General features: G+C 34.1%; 1 protein-coding gene across 2 annotated transcripts in view; it reads left to right on the top strand.

Annotated features, from left to right (window-relative positions):
- Positions 1–20,752, top strand: part of LOC128678173 (protein artichoke-like) — a 60,781-nt gene that overhangs the window by 27,778 nt on the left and 12,251 nt on the right. For both annotated transcript variants that reach the window (XM_053759544.2, XM_053759533.2), the window contains one exon: positions 10,603–10,688. The gene's annotated coding sequence lies outside the window, so the exon portion shown is untranslated. The remainder of the gene's footprint in view (positions 1–10,602; positions 10,689–20,752) is intronic.

The raw sequence follows: 20,752 nt of genomic DNA, 5'->3' as shown, positions 1-20,752 counted from the left end.
ACTAAGAATAAATCATATGATAATTGAATCATATGCTGCATGTCAAAAGTAATTAACAAACGCTGCGATACACATCTCGGGCCACATGTGCTTTTTTAATAACGTCCCAGCTCGGTTTCCTCTCGCACACGCGACTCACGCTTCAGATAACATCAACATAGAATTTCTTTAATACTCATACATGAAAATTATTACTCTCCGACGACTTTATATTAAGGTCATTGTGAGAGTAAATTGATCCGTGGGTCTTTCTGATGGGCGCGGGCGCAGTCATTACACCGCAACGACATTTTTCTTCCAATATGACGCCATGATGATGACTTTAGATATTTCAAAAAGCTAGAGATTAGCGTAACTCAGACAGTTATTAATATTTACGATTAAAGATTACACAGTTGCCCGCTTATATGTTGCAAAGGATCGTAAATAGCGGCCTCTTCATTTAAATACACACATTCGGCAGTTTGTTGTTCTATAAATCTTGAAAGCCAATTTATCCGTGGGATACTTAAATTTGTTCCATTAACATCGTATCCCGTATTAAATTCAGCCGGCGGCAAAGACTGACAATGATTGGGCTAGCGTAGCCCCAAACGGCCGCCGCTATGGGCTATAAAACTGTTTCGCAGCCGTACACCAATTACCTAAATGTAACTACCATCAAAACAACCTTTTTAGCGAATCGCTCTTCCGCTAGTTCCCACGAAAGGTTTCCTACTAATGAAATGAAGAGTAAATATACAAAGAATGCCTTCGCGAAACACCATCAAGAATTTCAGGAAAATGAGAAAACTTGGAGGAATTTTGCATATCTTTTTAGCCGATGTTTCGCTGAGTAGCGTTTCGTCTTATCGTGGCCCTTCCTATAGGGATGAAATATTAGAGGTGTCGCGACTCGCCCTGTAATGAGGCCCATAGGAATACGAAGCAATATCTTAATACCTCGGCGCGGGTGACAAATACACAGCATTCGCGTGGAAACTGTAAATAATTTATAACTGCCTCGCTTTACGATATTTCCAGGCGGTGCGATGACAAGACGGGGGCACGGAATATTGCCAAAATATGCTGGAGTTAAGTAGAATTATTGCTGACGAGGTAGTGAGCCCTTCGGCTTTACAGTTACTTACAGGGCGCGTAAATAACGATATTTCGCCACTAAGTAAATAATTTACCTCTAAAGAGAAGTTTGCGTTCGCAAAATGTATTTCGGGTCGCATATCAGAGTTAATATCGGAAGGATCAAAGGTACGGAAAGCGGGAACTTCAAAGAACAATAACCGAGGATGTCGCTAGACAGTGTAAAATAAACACGAACCGGTATTAATTTTGTCGTGGAAACAATCGCTGGCACCCTCACTAGGTATTATGACGGAGAGTTGAATATGAAAGTGCTCGTAAAACGGTAATAAAACGGGAGGACGTGAAGTCTGTTGGAGTGGTGGTTCCTTTGATTTGTGTTGAACAGCTGTCTGGAGCGTTAATAACTTAATTCGTCAGAGTTGAGTTGGAGGGTTTGGTGGCGTGCGCGCAGGCGCCGCGGAAATGGCGGCTAATGCGCGGGAGTGTCGTAGATGTCGCTCTGTCGAGTGCCCTCGCTGAGCGATTTGTGGCCATCGACTTCTTAAGCCTCTTCAGTTAATCGACGGCTGGTCATGTTTACGAATAATCAACCCGTCAGCCGGTTATAGATGTTTTAATCTTTTGAAGTGATAATTTTAGACTTGACTTTTTGTATTTTGGAGTGTTTATTTTGTAAGACTACATTAGGTATTTAGTTTTGGTAGGATTACAAAATTATAAAATAATATAATATATAATGTAAATAAAAGGCAATTAAAGAATACCGGCACAACTGCATGCAAAATTTTGCAAATAATAAATTGAGAAATTCATAAAGTGATTTTAATATGCTCAAGATATCGTCTAAATTCTTATTTCAAAGTGTGTACATATACTATCACAATGTTGTATCAAAACGTTCAAACATTTCATAGACAAACATCGGCAAATTGTCTTCTGTCATTCGTTAGTTTGGGGGCCCTTAGCCCTCTATCTCCACAACTCACATATTAATTGTACTCTTGGCCGCCTCCGCACTTGTCAGGTACCCTCAGGTCAGGTTCCTGTGTGAGCTGTCGTAATTACAGTACACATGATCAAATAATATACAAATAATTACAGAATATTAAATTCATTGGTTTTTTATTTCAATATTTATCGTTGGTTTGAGCTTAGTGACCTTAAACTTCGTCTTATCAGTCTTATCAACTTCGTCTTGTCCATGAATCACGCAATTGGAAAAGTAGCCAGACGCTGGTATTGAGTCTACTTAAAGTGCAAAGAATTAGCAATCAGCAATAGATTCGATAATTGATTCGCACTAGCAATTGTGAAATCATTATAACATATAAGGATAAACCTCAGAGTTTAAACATTTGTTATTATGTTCTTAATTTGGTGTAATACTGTTGTATTTTTATCTGATAAATAAAAATTATATATATATATATATATGTATTTATTTACTTAATCCATTAAATGCTATAGACACATTTAGGCGTCCGTCGGAAACAATCCTGAAACGCCAAGCACTTCTTAAGTTTTAAGCGTTCCTAACGTATTCTGCCATTTAAGATAGAAGAAGTGTCACGGCGGCGTTCAGAGGGTTAAATTTGAAAGTTGCACTTCTGTTTCTCTACGCCTACTATAGTTGCATTTACACTATTCAGAGTGAAAACACTACAAGTTTAAGATATTCCTCACAATCATTTATACGTGGACGATGTGGTAGCCACTTCAGCGTTCGAGGACCGATGCGATGTTGTTTTAAAGTGACAGGTTCTTTCTAGTGCCCAAGATAAATAAATGTCTAGTGTGAAAGATTTGTGGGAATGTGAATAATGTTTGTTTTGTTGATATTCTTCTTATAACTTACTAACTTACATCACTACGTGGTATATAAAAACAATGTCGCTTCCCGCTGTCTGTCCTTATGTATGCTTAGATCTTTAAAACTACGCTCAGGATTTTGATGCAGGTCTTGTAATAGATAGTGTGATCTCTGGGGAAGGTTTAGGTATATAATTTATTACGTATCAGAACACTTGCGCTCAAAAAATTGCGCTCTCGTTGCGTTGCGTTGCGTTGCGTTGCAAAATTCTCAATTACGATAGGTACCTATTTATGGTACTCGTTAAATCAGAAATACTCTCTATGATCTATTTTTATTTTATTTTTTGTAACGAGGGTCAACGAATTGTAACTCCATTAAAACTTACCTTGTTTTCAAAGAAAACAACCGCCACTCAAAGGAAGTGCTTAAATATTAATGGGGATATCCTAATTACTATGAAAATCCAAAATTATACACCGTTTCTATTTTTACATCTGTTTCTGGCACGTTTACTTTAATCTTTTCAAATTTCTTAATATAACCAGTTTTTTATTTAAAAACCTCATACTTAATATCTATCTATGTAAGCGTAGAATTGGATAAATAATAAAAAAGCGATATTGTGACTGTCACTTATATTGTACAGTTTATATCTGAATCCAACAAAGGTGAATAAAGTGGCAATATTTAAAAAAAGGCCTATAAAGGTAGCGTGTCAGATTATGAGCATAAATTTATTGGGTTCTTTTGTTCAAGACGCGGCGCGGGGACTCAAGTCATTCAATTACTAAGCCCGGCCGTACAAGGAGTGTCGGTACCGACTCTTTTTCAGATGTTTGTGTAAGGGATTAGTTCGGGATATCTGTGTGCCGGTATCTTCGTGAGATAAGTACGAATATACGTCAACGTCGGACGGCTAAGCCGATTATTTTAAATGTATTCACTTCCTTAATGGCCGTCGTTTTTCACGGCAACCTGGCCCCTCTGACTTTCTGGAGATATTCGGGCATGATCCGGTCAGTGACTGGTATTACTTTCATCCAACGGTTGTTGTAGTCGACTCTGGATGGTGATGGATAAGTCCATGTCCTTGCTTCCGTAACGCTTTGTAGAATGCCGCAAATATGGGCGATCCATCATGTGACTGCTTGTTGGATTGTGATAAGTTCTTAAGAGATACTCGTATCATTCGTGTTATGAATTGCTTATTAATAGTCAGTTCTGAACCTCATTTTTAAACAGATAATCTATCAATATTCACATATTTGTAATCGTAAAAGGTTTGCAACCTTTTACATTGCATTCGATCATAAATATGGTAAACAATATACCTACGTCGAAAATTTCCGTACCACGTACAAGTGTTAAAAAATTACCAGACCACACACGCAAACGAGGTGTACGTAAGAAAAAATGGCTTCACATTCCCCACACATTCATAGGTAGCTGTTATAGAAATGAACCAAAAAATAGAGTAATAAGAGGGCCACAGGAGGCCGCCGCCCACCTGTTCAGTCACTCACAAATGTTGCTCTCACTTGAAGCTCCCAGGGCGCCTCGCTTTGGGACCCAAATTATATACATATCATTATTTCGCTTCAAGCTCACATAAATATTAGGAACAAATTCGCTCTTCCAACGAGGCAGCGAACGGCAGCCATTTTTCAAGGAAATAAAGCTAAAATGGAGCAGTTATGGCGACAACCCGCGAATAGGTCTCGACATGCAATGATGCATAATTTATTTCATTTGTTTGCTTTGTAAATGTTGAATTAAACGTGTTACGTTTCGAATAATTAATAATACTTACAAAGTTTAACAGACTTTAGCATGTTGAAATTGAGGGTTTCCAAGACAATTCTATGGTAATTGAGGTATCCTTCTTAATTAATAGTTCGTTTTTGTACATGTGGTGAGTTAATTTACATGCTCGCAATATGTAATTACCTTTTGTGTATCAACTTAACCGCAACTATTCTAGTACCTTAAAACTTACTGCTTTAGCAGATGCTTCATCGTTTCATGAAACGGAAGTTAGTGTCATTAAAATAATTTAATTGCATATCATAAATTGGTATTTACGGTCAGATCACACAACCACAGTTGGGTGGAAAATAGCGAGAGAACAAAATTGAAACTCCTGTGATAATGTAATTTTGGGCTTTGTATGTTTGTAATTGTAGATCTTAATCACTAATTTACATACAAAAGTCTTATGTCACTTTTATAAGTATAAATAAGTTACTTTACATGGGCGTCATTTCTTCTCAGCCATTTCCAGATTCCTTTTCAGTCATACATTTTCGGATCGTGAGTTACAGTTATTGTTATCCTTATATTAATTTATACAAGCTAATTAAGATAGCTATATCATATTACTTTAGCTTAAAGTAAAAATTTAAATTAATTTTTGGATTTTTTTGCTACTGTGTAAATGCATCTTCTGTGTCGTCAATACTTTATGACAAGGGTGTTTCGCGTCGCAGGTGATGTCTAATTAATTAGTGGGTACCAACCCCATTGGGGGCGAAACTATGTACTTTGCATTTTTACCAACAACCGCTGCGTGCCGTAATTAATAATAATCTAAAACGCTACCAGTAATGTCAACAAGAAAAACGTTTTAGTATAATTTGAGTGAAAATGATAAACCTAATTGTGACCTTTTTTATGTGGAGTTTGTTCTGTTTATGTTTTTAATATGTAACATTACTAAAAATGTATTTTTAACTAGCTATTGACCGCGGTTTCGCTACTATAAGTAGCATATAATGTTTTCACACTTCCAACTATCACCACACAAAATAAAGGAGGACAAACAAACAACTACACTTTCACATTATAATATCATCAGTTAAGCGCCAATATTAGCGCTTAAAAGTGTCAAAAATATTTACTATAAATTGGTAAAGTATGTTAATGTTAGAGAAATCATTGGTAATGGCTCAATATCAACAACAATAATACTACACAGCAAAAAAATTATTCCTCAATAGCATTTTATCTTTTTTACTTATTCCTAAAAACGCAACAGCTAACCTACTTAATCAGGTTAAGCAAATATTTCCGCCCTATTCCTCATCGGTGACCTCTTGGGAGTCCAAATGAATAGTTTATCAGTAAACACTTGACTACACAGTTGTACCGTCACGAATCGCGTGTGTGAACTATCGTAGAGGGTCGTTAGGTCACTTGTCCGCGTAACATTACCTCCTCGTTACATAAAATGTACAATATGGAAATGAGAATGAAGTCATTTAATAAATGAAGTAAGAAAATTAAAAATTAAAAGATCTTTTACTGTAAAAACTGATGAATAAGAAGCTTTAATTCATGTCTCAAATATTTTTAATTCACTCATAACAACAAACACTTTTCATAAGACGAAGAATCACCGAAACACACACAAACATAACCTATCGGAAGTTACTAATACTAATTATACTAAGTTACTAATTATCTTATCATTATAAAAATTCTGAAATTGTCGAGTGTCCGCTAAATATTTCAAGACTCTTGACGTACTAAACGACTACTTATACTCAGACATAATTAGATATATGCGAGCCAAATAATTAATCTAGCCACGATAATACCAGCCTCTGTATTCTAAAAAGAAAATGAGCTGTTAATATTAACAAAACAAGACCCGAGGCAGCTGTAGTCATTACACAATCAAATTGGTATGTACTGGCTACACCTGGTGATGCGAGCTCGTAAACATTGAAAAAATGGCAGTTTAGAAATTGGGTTCCGTATGCTGATTTGCGTATGCTTTCAGAATTGGTTATTCTCCAACTAGTCAAATCAAATACTTTTGTCTAATGTCAAAAACACAATTTTATATGGAGCTTGTGTGTATTGTGACGTCACGGATTTTGGAGTTATAAAGCATTTTTTAATGAGGCCGAAATATTGAAAATCTCATAATTAATAAACATGATCAATTAAACCGACATTTGATTATTTAAATACCTTCATACGTTTTATTTTTTACCCAGTTAAATAGCCAATTGGTGAATATGCATTACACTTTTTGATCTCCATTTGAGATTTCGTACAAAAAATAATATATTGGCTAGCCTGTGAAACATATTTGCCCATTCAAAAGTATGTATTATTTTTAAGAAAATTAAGCAATTTTGTATTCCATATTTAAAACGAATAAATATAAAACTGGAAGTATTTTAATGAAGAAAAAAAAATATTAAACTTTGTTCTTAAAAATTGCAAAATTTGTGTTGAGGTCTTGATATTCTCTTGAGCAATCCTAAAATATAAAGCTAGCAACAAAAATACAGGTGCGTAATTATACCGCATGCTCTGAGAGCCATCAACTTGACTTGAGACATGTTCTTAGAAGCCTAAGCTTATTCCGTCTTCCCGGAATAATCTGGATATTTTGATATATGTAAACGACTTTTTATGCTACCATTACACAGTGTTGCCGCGTGTAATTAATTTATTTTAAAATTTTCTGGAATTAATCTTCATTTCCTCTTGGTTAACTTGTTACACATGTTAAGATTTGAACTTAAAATTTGGGTAGAAACGCAAAGATAATAAAACTTAGGAATCGACATTTTCTTAAAGTATATGGCGGCCGTGATCAAGTAACAATTCAATATCGTATGCACTTATTAGGTACATATATAGTATATATATAGGCTATTTCTATTCCTTCTAAAGATAACACTATAATTCAATGTGGCATTATCTTATAAGTAATAATTTCGCATAAGGCTTTTTACTTACAGTTGGTTCCATATCCAGCCTTGAATACTGGTTAGCAACACCAATAAAAGTCACTTATCGTTGGTACACATCTTATTCTATTTGAACGTGTAAATATGTTCCATACGAGCAATAAAGCGAGTCTCGTCGATACAATCGGTGAAAAACAACCTGTTTCGAGTGGAACGACTGGACACAGGTCCGAACATAAACCCATCTTTAATCCGTGTGAATAAATAACTACCCACACCATCCCACGAACTACAAAACACTTAATACGACTAGATAAATCTGTAGAAATACAACCTAATATAAAGCTTTGAATACTACTAATACTATTTCCCCTGCTCAGTTAAAGCTCAAGGCTGTAACTTGGGTATTTAGTGAATTGTAAATATTCGGTTTATTGGATTTTCTATCTTAGCAAAATGTTAAGTACTCAATGCAGTAGTAATGGTGACTTTTAGATTTGAGTGAGTTGTCGTTTCAATCACTTTTAAATGTATTTGTTGAAGATTTGTATCACAACTTCCTCAAATGTATGATACGTACTAATTAATAATTGTTATACCTAATCGTTTTGGAGCACTGAAACATGATGTCGTTTAATGAAATCTCCAGCTACATCGTTTCTCAGAGCAAAGCATTTCACAGACACGAATCTTAAAGCGATGGGGAATTTAAATAGGTTTCAAAAGAAAATTAAGGAGCCTGCAGATTTTGAAACTCGTTGCATCGCAACTTTATTGGGCGCTTTACCTCGTTAACTCACGAAAATATCACAAAGTTGAACTAACTAATCTGCGATAATTTTTTACGATAGGGACAGGAATTTTCAACGTTAATGAGCTAGATTGTTAGAAGCGGAGCGCTTGCTTTGAGCGAGCACTGTACAAACTGTTTACCTCTCCCAGTGCCAGCTTGACGTTCTTTCTAGTTATAGTGATGTATCAATTTTACTCAACGCCCGTCAGTTACCCTTGGATGATTTATACTATTGTTACAGTGTAATAAAGACATAAAACCCCATGGCGGTCCCCTAACCGAGTTGAGCTTATCTAACGATCGATTGAGCAGCTGTATCGGCCCATACTAATGCAATTAATCGCGTGCTATGAGGGTGGTCGGTATATGGAATTTAAACTATCGTTTAGTAGTAGTCACCGCATATTTGTATGCAGGGCAGGTGTCTCACGTATTTTTTTCTAACTGTCACATCTATTCACCTTTAAAAATAAATTGTTCGTCCGAGCTAAATAAGTATAAGTTAAATTTAAAACAATGTATCAAAGGGTTTTGAGTCTTGATTTAAATTTAACTTTTTAGTTCTTTACGACAGGGTCCGTGCAAAATAGTATTACCTGGAGCGGAATGAAATAGAAACTATTTTTAAATACTTTTTTGATTTTTGATGGGTACTGCCTTCGTTTTAACCAGCGCTTGTATTAAAATAGATGCCCGTCGGCCGCCCCGCGCGATACACGGCTCAGATAAATTCCCCCCATTTTTCTCCCGCTCACGAGCCGTCACCGTATAAATGCTTCGAGTGTCTTTTTTGTACGCTCAACTGGAGGAATTACAACATTAATCAGCCGAAATGAACCTTTTAGCGAAACGTCAAAAGGTTTACGAAGATCTTTGTGGTAACGAGCCGCTGTTACACGTAATGAAAACAAAAGAATGTTCGGTGTTATCCGACCATCATCGGCTCGCGTTTTGCGCTTCCGACTGACTATAGCTGGCTTTCTCTCTGATAAGCTGGACGCTCTTTGTCTGCCCAGTACATTAATTTGAGATCATGATGCAATCCCGCATTGTTTAATTGATTGTAAGAGCGGAGTACTTTTTGTTACCTTTTGTTCTGTTTTATCTTATCTAGTTTTTAAGTAACCCGTCGGGTTGATATCGGGATAATAACAAAAATCTAAATTTCCCGTCGAGGGAATGTGAATTCGATTCAGATTCCGGATAGTCGCGTTCAGGTGCGTCGGACCTGGATCAGGTCCGGTCGGACGATCGGCCGGACCGGCAGAGCGCACATTTCCGCTTGATTAGGAGACGTGTAGTTGCTGAGGACACCTGCGCCATCTGGGACTATTTTCTGCGTTTTGTTTCAGAATTCAACCTGTTTCCGAAGTTTTATCGTTTACATCCGACTGATGCGGGCTTTTGCTATTCTGTCATGGTTCGATTCGATTCCCAGTCACATTTCTGAGTTACATGAAAAAATATTATACAAAAAAGATGCTTACGCATTTTTTTCGTGCAAACATTTTATGCAGTCTTTTCATTTAAAAGGAATGAAGAAGAAATCGAAATATGAGGACCTATAAAGAATACTGCTTTTTTATGTTTGAATATAGTAAGAGCAATACATTTTTATCGTAATTTTATAATGACGGTTATACTGACTGACTGATATGCAGTAAACTCCGTGGGTAAATTAAATATTTACATTAGCTTTCTTTATTACTTTACAGCCTTGGGAAGCTGGGTTTTATCTATGTTTTAAGACATACTTTTTATACTTACAACTGCAATTTTCTTGTACTGATTACTTGGTACTATAATCATTATTATACAGTATCTATGAATAAAATTTAATTATAGTAGTTTTAAGCTATTAAAATATTTTATTTTATTTTATTTTATTTTATTTTATTTTTAATAAGTTAGTCTTCCTCTTCTTCTTCTTGACCTTATTCCATTCATGTGGAGACGGCACAGTATTTAAGTTCCTTCCATTTCGTTGTGTCATTTGCCATATCCATTGATAAACCTTTCCTGTTCATACTATCCTTGACACACTCCATCCATTTCTTCTTAGGTCTTCCTCTATTCCTGGAACCCTTTACTTCCATCTTTAATGCCCTTAATAAGTTAGTAAGCTGTATAATTATAATAAAAAATACTAGATGTTTATTTTAAATGTCATTACACTTTGTCTTTAATTTTTGTTTCTCTTGTTTCAGGATTATTTTGTGGTGCATATAGAAACTGAATCACATGGTTGCCACTATAAGAAGATTATAACATCACGCTACCCGCCTATTATTAGGTATGTGCATATGTCAATTATTTTATTACCAGATAATAACTAATATTATAAATACGAAAGTTTGTTTGTTACCTCTTAAGGCGCTATTTACTCGATCAATCTTCTTGAAATTTTGTATATATATATATGTAGTTTGAAGTATGGAGTAGGGTTTTCATTGATATTTATGACTATTAATGTTAAATTCTTTTAGTTTCTCGTAAAAGGAACGAGGAACTAAATCTCCGTGTACGAAACATAACCTGTGTGTATAATTATTCCCACCGACCGGGTACCTCGCCAATCCTTTCGGAGCTTTGATCGTAAGGTGGAGACATAAATAGAATGTTCCATATAAACCGATATGGACGAAAATTCTCATGTACTGTAGATAATTACGGTCAATTTAAATTTAGATTTTAACCTCGTATGTGTATAAATGCTTGTAGCTGGTTTAATTTAGAAAGCGAAAATATTTTATAAAGTTATTCGCAATGTATTCTGAGTTATTTCGAAGTATGTTCAAAATACATCGTTGTATTGATGAATTCATACTCTTAATTTGAAACCTTAACTTTTTTTATACTATAAAAAGACGTGCGACCTACCTCATGCTTTCTCTTTCTTCTGTTATTAATTTTATATCTCTTAAACATAAGTAGTAAAAAGGCCCTAATCATAAAACATAATGTTTGGCACATATAAAACCTATATTTTCTTTTATTTATGCATTACGTACGTATTGTAAAACTACACATTTTTTATGGTGACTGCGCTCCGCAAATATGCAGTTTAGGAACAAAAGATTTTGCATGCAGATTTTTATGTCCTGCATTTAATATGAATTATTTTTACATGCGCACTCTTTTGTTTTTATGTTTACCAAAAGATGAAAGTAAATGTTGTGCATGGAGGCAAAATCGACATAATTTTTTTGAAACTACTTTTATTCTAATAATTTAAACAACTAGCGCCCACTCGTGACTTCCTTCGAGAATATATTACTAAAACATAACTTTGTTGCAAATATTCTCGAAGGATAATATAAGCTATGCAGGATTTCCTAGAAATAGATCCAGTAGTGTTTGGAGCTTATCCGTTACAAATATTAAAAAAAGTTTCTTTTTGTCTTTCTGTTTAATTGTTCATGAATTAATATTGAAATGAATAATATGTATTATAAACTTCGGAATAAATTACCTGATATTTATAGGTATCTAACTTTAAAATATAAAAATTGACGAGAAAAAGGTCTAATTTCTGAACAAATTATTTGAATTTAGTCACAATAATTGCAAGGATGTCGCAAATAATCTGTTTCCCATTGGTCCAGTAAATCCGCCATGAAATCATAGTGAAAGGGGGTAATTTGTATCTTTTTTCAATAAAACACCACCTGTGCCCCGCCATTTGTGCCCCGTTCCTCTAAGCCCGAGCTTTGTAAATGGGAAACATTTGTATGTTTCACCGAGATTGAAAAACAGTGCTTCCTGCAACAGTTTGTTTCACTATTTCACTGCTTTCAAGGAAACAAAACAAGCTGACGGGCAACAGAACTATTCATAATAATTAAATCTTATTTGATTTCAATTAACATGTGTGTCAGTATAAATTAATTGATCTGATTTGTAAGAAAACTGGCGGCCCGTCCCGGCTTCGCTCGGTTAAAATCATAATAAATCGTACACCTAAACCTTTCACCGTAATCACACTATCTGTTGGTGAAAACCGCATGAGAATCCGTGCAGTAGTTTTAAGTTTATCGCGAACAGACAGACAGACGCGGCAGAGAACTTTAATTTATATTATGTAAGGATAATAAAACAAGTTAGAAGTCTGAAAGAAGCTGTTCATAGCGATATGGTCGCATTTTGCGCGTATAGTTAAGATTGTAAATATAGTACATATATTTTTATTATATACTAAAAAGGGTTATTTATTGTACTATATTCCTAATTTTTTCTAGAATTTTAGAGATTCATATACATATATTTTTAAAGAGCTACAACATGTCCAGCTGCCAGGCAAAATTAAAAAAAAAACAAATAAAATATAATTTATTTTTAAATTATCCCCCAAACCCACATCACCAATGAATTTATTAACATCACCAGCTGTGTAAAAGATTTGAATATTTTATTTCGGAATAAAGATGTTCATATTCATTGCTCAAAAAAAAATCATCTGTTTCCATAAAAGGCAACAAATCATACGAATGAAAATAAATCAATCAGTAAATATCGCAATACAATGCTGGACGTAATGGCAGTACACATCGGGGTGGAAAAAATGACCAACAATTTTTCAATGACACTCCCCATGGACGTATTAAAGCGGTATGCGAGAGGCTTTCAATATGTCAATCATACGACGGAATGTTCGGGATGAGGCTAAGCTGCGATTTGATAAACATTCATTCCATGTAAAATGTATGATGCAAAATTCATCGAATTCGCTGTCTGGTATTGCCAAGTTATTGTTAGTATTATTATTTGATTAATAGTATTATTTAATATTCATGATAATAATTAATATACCTACTAATGAACATTATTTTACAACTATCAGAAAACAAAGTCCTTCGCCGCGCCTGTTCGCGATAAACTAGAAAAAAAAATGCGCCGTTGTTCATGCTGTTTTACCAATAGATAGTGTGATCTTGAGGAAGGTTAGGCGTATAATTTATTATGTTCCTACCCAACCAAAGCTGGGCAGGGCCCCTAGTCATTACATATTTAACACCAAAGCACAAAATAAAACTAGCTTTGTCCAGTAAAATAGTAACATTTTATCTCACTTAAAAATAATTACGCGTAATGGCTTCATAAAATATTTACTGAAAGAAATTTTGTACAATAAAAGTCTTTTAATTTCAAAGTCACAAATAAATGGCTCTATTGTAAAGGTCGATTTAACTTCAGAGGTTATTTATTTTCAGTTAATTTCATTAAATTAAAATCTAAAGTCATTTGAAACACAAAACAACAATTATATTAATGTAAATAAATATTTTAAGGCTTTTAATTTCATTGCAGACTTTAATCAATAAGTACATTCGCAATATTAGAAAGAAATACAGAAAAAATAGGGTACAATTTCATAAGAACGTAACAATCTTCTGTCAAATGTCAATCCGTCGATTGTATATCAAAATTGCATGGAAATGGCACGAAACCTCGCATGTAACACCTTCAGTCGGCATACTAGTTTTCACAGATTACTGAAAAGTTGAACTATGAAAATTATATATAATTGAGCAACAATGAAGCATTTTTCTTCAAAAAATAACCAAATCCATTTTCATATGTTGCAGAAACTGAAATAATAAAATTAAAACGAATAAAATTAATGCTAAATTGATCAACACATACAGTTTCATGTTGTTACTTATCACGAGGTCGAGAGCCAAAAATTTTATTTATGAAATGCGAAAATGAATTTGCTAATATAATTTTTATGACTTGATAAATGTCAAGTGTAATTTTTAGCCTTGTCAGGAAAATTAGTTATGCTATAGTATAAGGTACCTACTGGTATAATATTCTTTTTGATTATTTCCTTCCTACTATATGAGTACCCTCAACCTTGACGTTGGCAACAATTAGGCAAACGATGGAGCAACGAACACAAGAAAAGAAGTTATCTAGAAGAAAAAACACGAGCAACGCCGGCGCATATAAAATGTTAATTCTAATTGTGCTACGTTTACATAAAAAATCGAACAAATACGACCTTTTTTATAAAAGTCAACGTAACGTCTCTATTTGGGTCACCAAACATATATATACGGTTCAGAAACTCGTAGTTGTGCAGCAGATTGCAAATCTCCCACACTGGTGATTATAGGTCACTTGATATTCTCTGTGGTTTTATGCCCCTGTTGATACTAAGATAACTCCTAAAGGTCGTGTCATTTAATAAGATAGCGTGAAGTAAAACATCAAGAATATCAGCAACATAGAACATTGTTCCGTTGCGCACCGTCACGTTGACATTTGTTGACGGATTAACGCAGAACAAAGTAGAAATTGTATGAAGTTTCGATGTACGTCAAGTACGTCAATGTCAAAATCTATAGAAAACAACGGTGTGCAACGGAGCCATAATATGCTGCGTCGTCGTGCGCAACGGAGCACGATTGAGCAATGGGGCATGGCTCTAATTGTCAGTTGGTTTGTTTTTGATATGAACACAGAAACATTTACTTTGTATCTTAAAATGTTCCTTTGTGCTTTTTGTCCATTACGAACTCACTTTATTTTAAGCTTGTAAATTTCTGAAATGATGATATTGAATTTAGTTTAAAAACTTTCACAAAGTCAGTGTGAGTCCTTGGCTATTCTGTAAAAAAAAAAACTCAATTTTCAGGAATGCAAAGAATGTTTACGATGCAAAATCACCGTTCTTTTTACACGGAACCCTCGTAAATGCTACGTGCCAGTTACATTATCATACAAATTTTAGTTGAGCTCTATTACTTAGCAATTTCCCTGATTAGGGGTCTCGTATCGGTTCTATCCGAGGACCTACGAGTATGTGCAGTGGCGGCAACGCGGCAAATAGGACGATATCCGCAATGAATATTTATGCCCCTACCGAACTCAATAATTTGGATATGGTATGTTAATTACAATAAAATGTCTTTGCGCCTTAAGCGGGCACCCACACGGCATTTTATTACATTCAAATAATGTTATTAGCGTTGAAAACATCAAATTAGTATTCGAAAGCTTATGATCCGTATAATTATGAAGCAATCGTTTGAATAAAATAATACAAATTGGGTCAATGAGAGCAGAGCATTCCAAGTAAGATTACAAAACGCTTTTATCGTATTCTATAATCGTTTTATATTTTTTTGAACTGTTAGAATCGTATCTAGAAAGTGCAGTGCAATTATCGTGTATATTCTTTTAAATTCCGTTATAGCGATATTTATTATTAAAATGTTCGAACTGCGGCGCTAGTACGCGGTAACATAAAATGTTATGGGTCGTTCTAAGAATCGCTGGACGTAATTGGTTAACAGTTAGGTCATCCAGGCCACTCTAGATAATACACCATTCTTGCTTCGTTGTTTCTGGACTAGAACGGCCTGATGCGGGTCGTAAAATAAAAATTGCACAGATTTATATCTTTGTAAAATATGCAAGTTACATCAATACACGTTATCAAGTTACTAATATCACAATTTAACATCTCAAACACCGAGGAGACGTGAATAAATTTATTTAGACTATGAATTTTATTTTATATGAAAATCATAATAGTTGTATAATGTGCATGCCATGAAATTTTGAGAGACTGTAAATGAAAATATTAGTTTGATAGTAATGCCGATAAAGTAATGTTCTAAAATAGTTTTTTAATTTTTTAATATTTTTTTAAATAATTAGGCAGATAATATAGAATACATAGGTAATCTAATTTATTACGCTACGTAAGACATATTTAATTTTATATGCATAAATAGTGCACATAATAGTTAGGCAAGTTATACTTCTGTAAAACGTTAATTTATCACTATATTGAGGCTTGCCCGGCAGACATAATGTTCTAGCATCGACATGCTTTTGTCAGCCCATTCAATGGTGGTTATTCGAAAGTGGGTCAACTGGGATTTTGGACGTGTATTGGGTTCCCTAAAGCACTGTCGATATTGTTGCTAAAATTCAGTTTTGGCTGAAGGCCATTTTGAATCTGACATGGAGTGTTTGCTATACAAACGGAGAGGTCATAAAATAACCACGCTATAAACTACCTATTGAAGGAAAAAAACCGGTATTGAAATAAAATAAGTTTATTTATAAATATAGCTAAAATACTTCGTACTTTGTACAATGTATATGTGTAATTTTTTTCGAGCTATTGTGTCCCACAGGTGGGCAAAAGCTTCCTCTAACGTGTTTGGCATTTTACGTTAATTTCTTGACAAAATATTATTAATGGAGCTGGGAGAACAAAAAAAATAACTCTGAATATTTCAACAAAATCTGGCAGGTTAATGTAATATCGCTTCATAACAAGAACAATATTAACGAACGAGCTCATCCAAGTAACAAAAGAAAGTGGAATATCATATTCCAAAATTGAATGCGTGGGTGATAAAAAAGTTAATTTGATCATATATAATATTGAAATATGTGATGGCGAACGCAAAATTGGATAACGTTTCAAAGATCATAGCATAGATATCCAATTTTTGTTTATAGCAATAAAATTAGGCAATATACTTCATTCCATTTTGTAGGTTACACAGAGCGTTAACATAAATATATTTTGTAAATTATAAGAAATATTACGATCGTTAGGACTCAGGTACACTTGGATGGATGGGATGTGCTTGCTGTTATTTATTATTACTTCAATATTTAAAAAAATAAAACAAGTCCGTTGAAAATCCGCACCGTGCCGTCAAAACGAACGAGCGAAAACAGTGGCACATAAACAAAGCTTGTTTGGCATAGGACAGACTCATTTCTAGCGGATAAGCACCGGCGTAATCTGCCTGGGCCCGTGTAAATGCAAATTGTCCTATAAAGCCGGCCCTGTTCTAACACGTCCCCTTCGTAATGAACAGAACCTCTGAAACATTCGTCATCTTCGTAAAGAAAGGATTTATCTTACAGCTGATTTAGTTTAACCGCGCGCCGCATATCGACTAAAAATATCAGTTTTATTGTTCGCCGACACTGGCAGCTGATAAAAACTTTTATAAGAAAAAAAGTAAATGCAATGCGTGTACTATTTTGAAACATTATGTGGATTAAATAATCGAAAAATTTAAAGCTATTAAAAATGATATTTTTGACAATATAATTATGATCACAAATATAATTTTACCCATACTTTGTGTTTCAAAGTTTGTATAACCTTAATTTTTTTAGGTACTTACAACCGAGAGCGTTTTGAAGGTGATACTGTTGTTGTTATTGATTATTCTAAATTTGAAACAACAGTAATTGAGGGTAAAATCGTTACCAATTATCACAATTATTTTCAGTTATTTCAACCACAGAACTGTGTGCAAGAAAAATGTAAAATTTTCATAACCATTGCGCCTAGACTCCTGGATATAATGTCTGGATATAATGTGTTGTGTAAATTGTATAATTACTCTAATTTTGATCTAAAATTTTTTTTCACCTTCTAGCGTGTTGTCGCGTCTACATTAAATTTGTGAGTTAAAAACATCAATACACATTTTCTAATTTTTGAATTGATAATATTAGAAAGAAATTCATGTCAGTTTTAAATAACCAAATATAGCCTGACATTTATCGGGACGTAGTGAGCCAAAGTTTAGTACTCATTTTTATTTCATACCAATTGTTTCCAATTCCTGCCTCTGAGCGAATATATCAAAGGTTAAATTGATTTCGAACAGGACAATGGTACACATTTCAGTTTTCTGTCAACGCCCATTTGCTAGACATTCGCCTTTATTTAAAGGCGAAGTTACCTGACTCTGTTAAGAAAGTGATGACAATAAATTAGGGCACTGTCTACTGTGTTTATGAATCAGTCTTGACCATTCTATTTGGTATTGCAATGGCAAAAAAATGTAAAATCCGTTTTGTAAATATACTTTTTTTGTATACGTACAAATCTTGTTCAAACTTTCTTTTCAAACTTTCATTAATTTTAAAAACGATTTGTTTTAGTATATATTACCCGTGTCATATTCAATTATTTTGATAATAATTGCAATTTCTTTTGAAAATTGACAGTTTAAAAATTATGATTCAAATTAACAGTTGTCACTATCACACCAAAGCATTTCCGTGGACACCAATTCTGTCCCGATTGCTTTGGTTAAAACATTGAATATTTCCTTTTGCGTTGAGCGCTGAAAGGCAAATAATTAAGTTTGGACGAAATTATATATCAACATTTTGAATATTGACCAATCGACATGTCGTAACCGCACAATCTGAACTCAATTTTTTTCAAAATTGGGTCAATATTTACACTCAATAAATGATCTTGAAAATAATATATATATATTTTTTTTCTCCTACCTACGTTAAGGTTTCTTTTGTAAAATTTATTTCATAAGGTGCTAACGTTTTTATCTTTTATCCATCGTCTCATTTAAAATTAAAATGACACTTCAGACAAAAGCTTATAAATTCCAGCACATAAAACAAATATTTCAAACATGCACACAGGAAAGGTTCAAAGTGCAAAGGCGTAACTGCATAAACTTAAAGATGAAGGCACAAAGCGCTTGCCCTTAAGCAGTTGGTGAAACAATACGTGGGTATGGGACTTCGCGTTGAATTACAAATACGTTGACTTGACGTGAATTCGAATAGGGCGGGGCATTAGGGACGTCTAGTTACTTTGTTGTATGAATGCAGCGTGGTTGTAGCCTGTATTTGTACTAGTCATAGCCTGTTGTGAGCTTAGTAGCTACTAAGCTCATAACCTAAGACTGTGACTAGTAATTAGCTTGTGAAGAATTCTTTAAAACGTTGTGAATTATATACTCATTGGAGTTCATTGTTATATTAATAGCCCTAATTAATAGCATCAGTTAAATCGAATGCTATAGTTACCTAATATTATTTCTTCATTAACTAAATAGTTCACGTATGTCAATCAAGAAATAAATTTGGAACCAAATTAATATTAAATGGCTAATAAGTAAAGTGAAAGTGGAATGGGAACTGAAGGGTCAAGCTAAAGTATGTTTTGTCTTATTCTGTCAATATCAAATTATGTGTGACATGCACACTTTAGCTTAAAGTATTCTTTAACTATTTTATAAATAACACAGGACATGAGTCATTTTACATTTCGAGTTGTTAAATGTACTGTGAATTTAAAACTTGACCCAATTTATAAACCAGTGTTATAACTGAGCAGATTTACAACTACGGCCCATACATTAGCAATAAATAATGCTTCCACTGAAGACTGTTGTTCAAGACAGTTTGGGTCCGAATTTTCCGCATGGAGCTATCACTTTATCCTTAGCGACCTGCCCTAAATTCCCACAACACTGGCCGCAAAACAAAAAACATACGACAAAAAACTCAACCTCAAATAAACTTTTTGTTTTGTTTTCATAGTGTCCCGCGTTTATTGAAAGTTCAATCTCGTATTTTATATGAAACGGTTTGGTAAACCCATTACACGCTTTATTTGATATTTTGTCTGGATCTTACATTATTATTTAAAGATAATATTGGTGAGAATCTTAGTAGTTAGCATTTGTTGACGTAAAAAAAGTTATTTGTTTGTTTTGATGTGTTTTTGTTTGAAACTCTTACGTAGCCGCTATTTGAAGAACAAGAGTAGAGACTTATCAGCATAATTAAGAAAATATTTCATAATATAATATAACAGTCTATTCTAATTTTAATTTACTAGTTAGTAGTTGAATCTGTTTATTACAAGTAAGGGTGTGCGAGAATAACGAAATAATTTTATTTCCATCAAAAAGGCCAGTTGAAGCGATTTACCTGTTTTGATCAATTATATAGTAATAAAATCTTTCGTGCTCGTAATTAAATATCTATAGTTGATCGACCAGAGTCGTATCGAATCTCAAAACGATTATATTGGTAGTGTATGGGTATTCTTCATCGGCAATGAAGCGAGACGCTGAGAACTTTGTGTAATCTACATTTGAAACCGGACGCGTGTGGTGGTTTGCCGCAAGGTACGTTGTTAGAACCACCCTTTGTTTTGCGATTTCTGTTCTCATCAGTTTATTTTACACTAGCTGTTGCCCGCGGCTTCGCCCGCGTAAATTTTCCTTGATGATATGTCCTACTCCATATTTCAAACTACTTACCTATATGCAAAATTTCAAGAAGAATGTTTGAGTATATAAATCGTGAAGAGGTAACAAACAAACTTACTTTTGCATTTATAATATTAGTTAGGTCTATACACCATTTCATGTATTGGTACAGTTGGAATAAATGTCATTGATAGGAAATAAGTCGAGATTGTGGAACGATAGGATGATCCTCGCGCGAAATTGAATTAATTTCTAACAAATAAAATACAAAGACTTGTTTTTAAAACAGATGAGTTAACTAAAATGTCAAGAAAAACTTGTAAGGCCTACA

Source organism: Plodia interpunctella, chromosome 2 (genome assembly GCF_027563975.2).
Source record: "Plodia interpunctella isolate USDA-ARS_2022_Savannah chromosome 2, ilPloInte3.2, whole genome shotgun sequence".
Classification (NCBI taxonomy): Eukaryota; Metazoa; Arthropoda; class Insecta; order Lepidoptera; family Pyralidae; genus Plodia; species Plodia interpunctella.
This window is presented reverse-complemented; position numbering and strand designations above follow the sequence as displayed.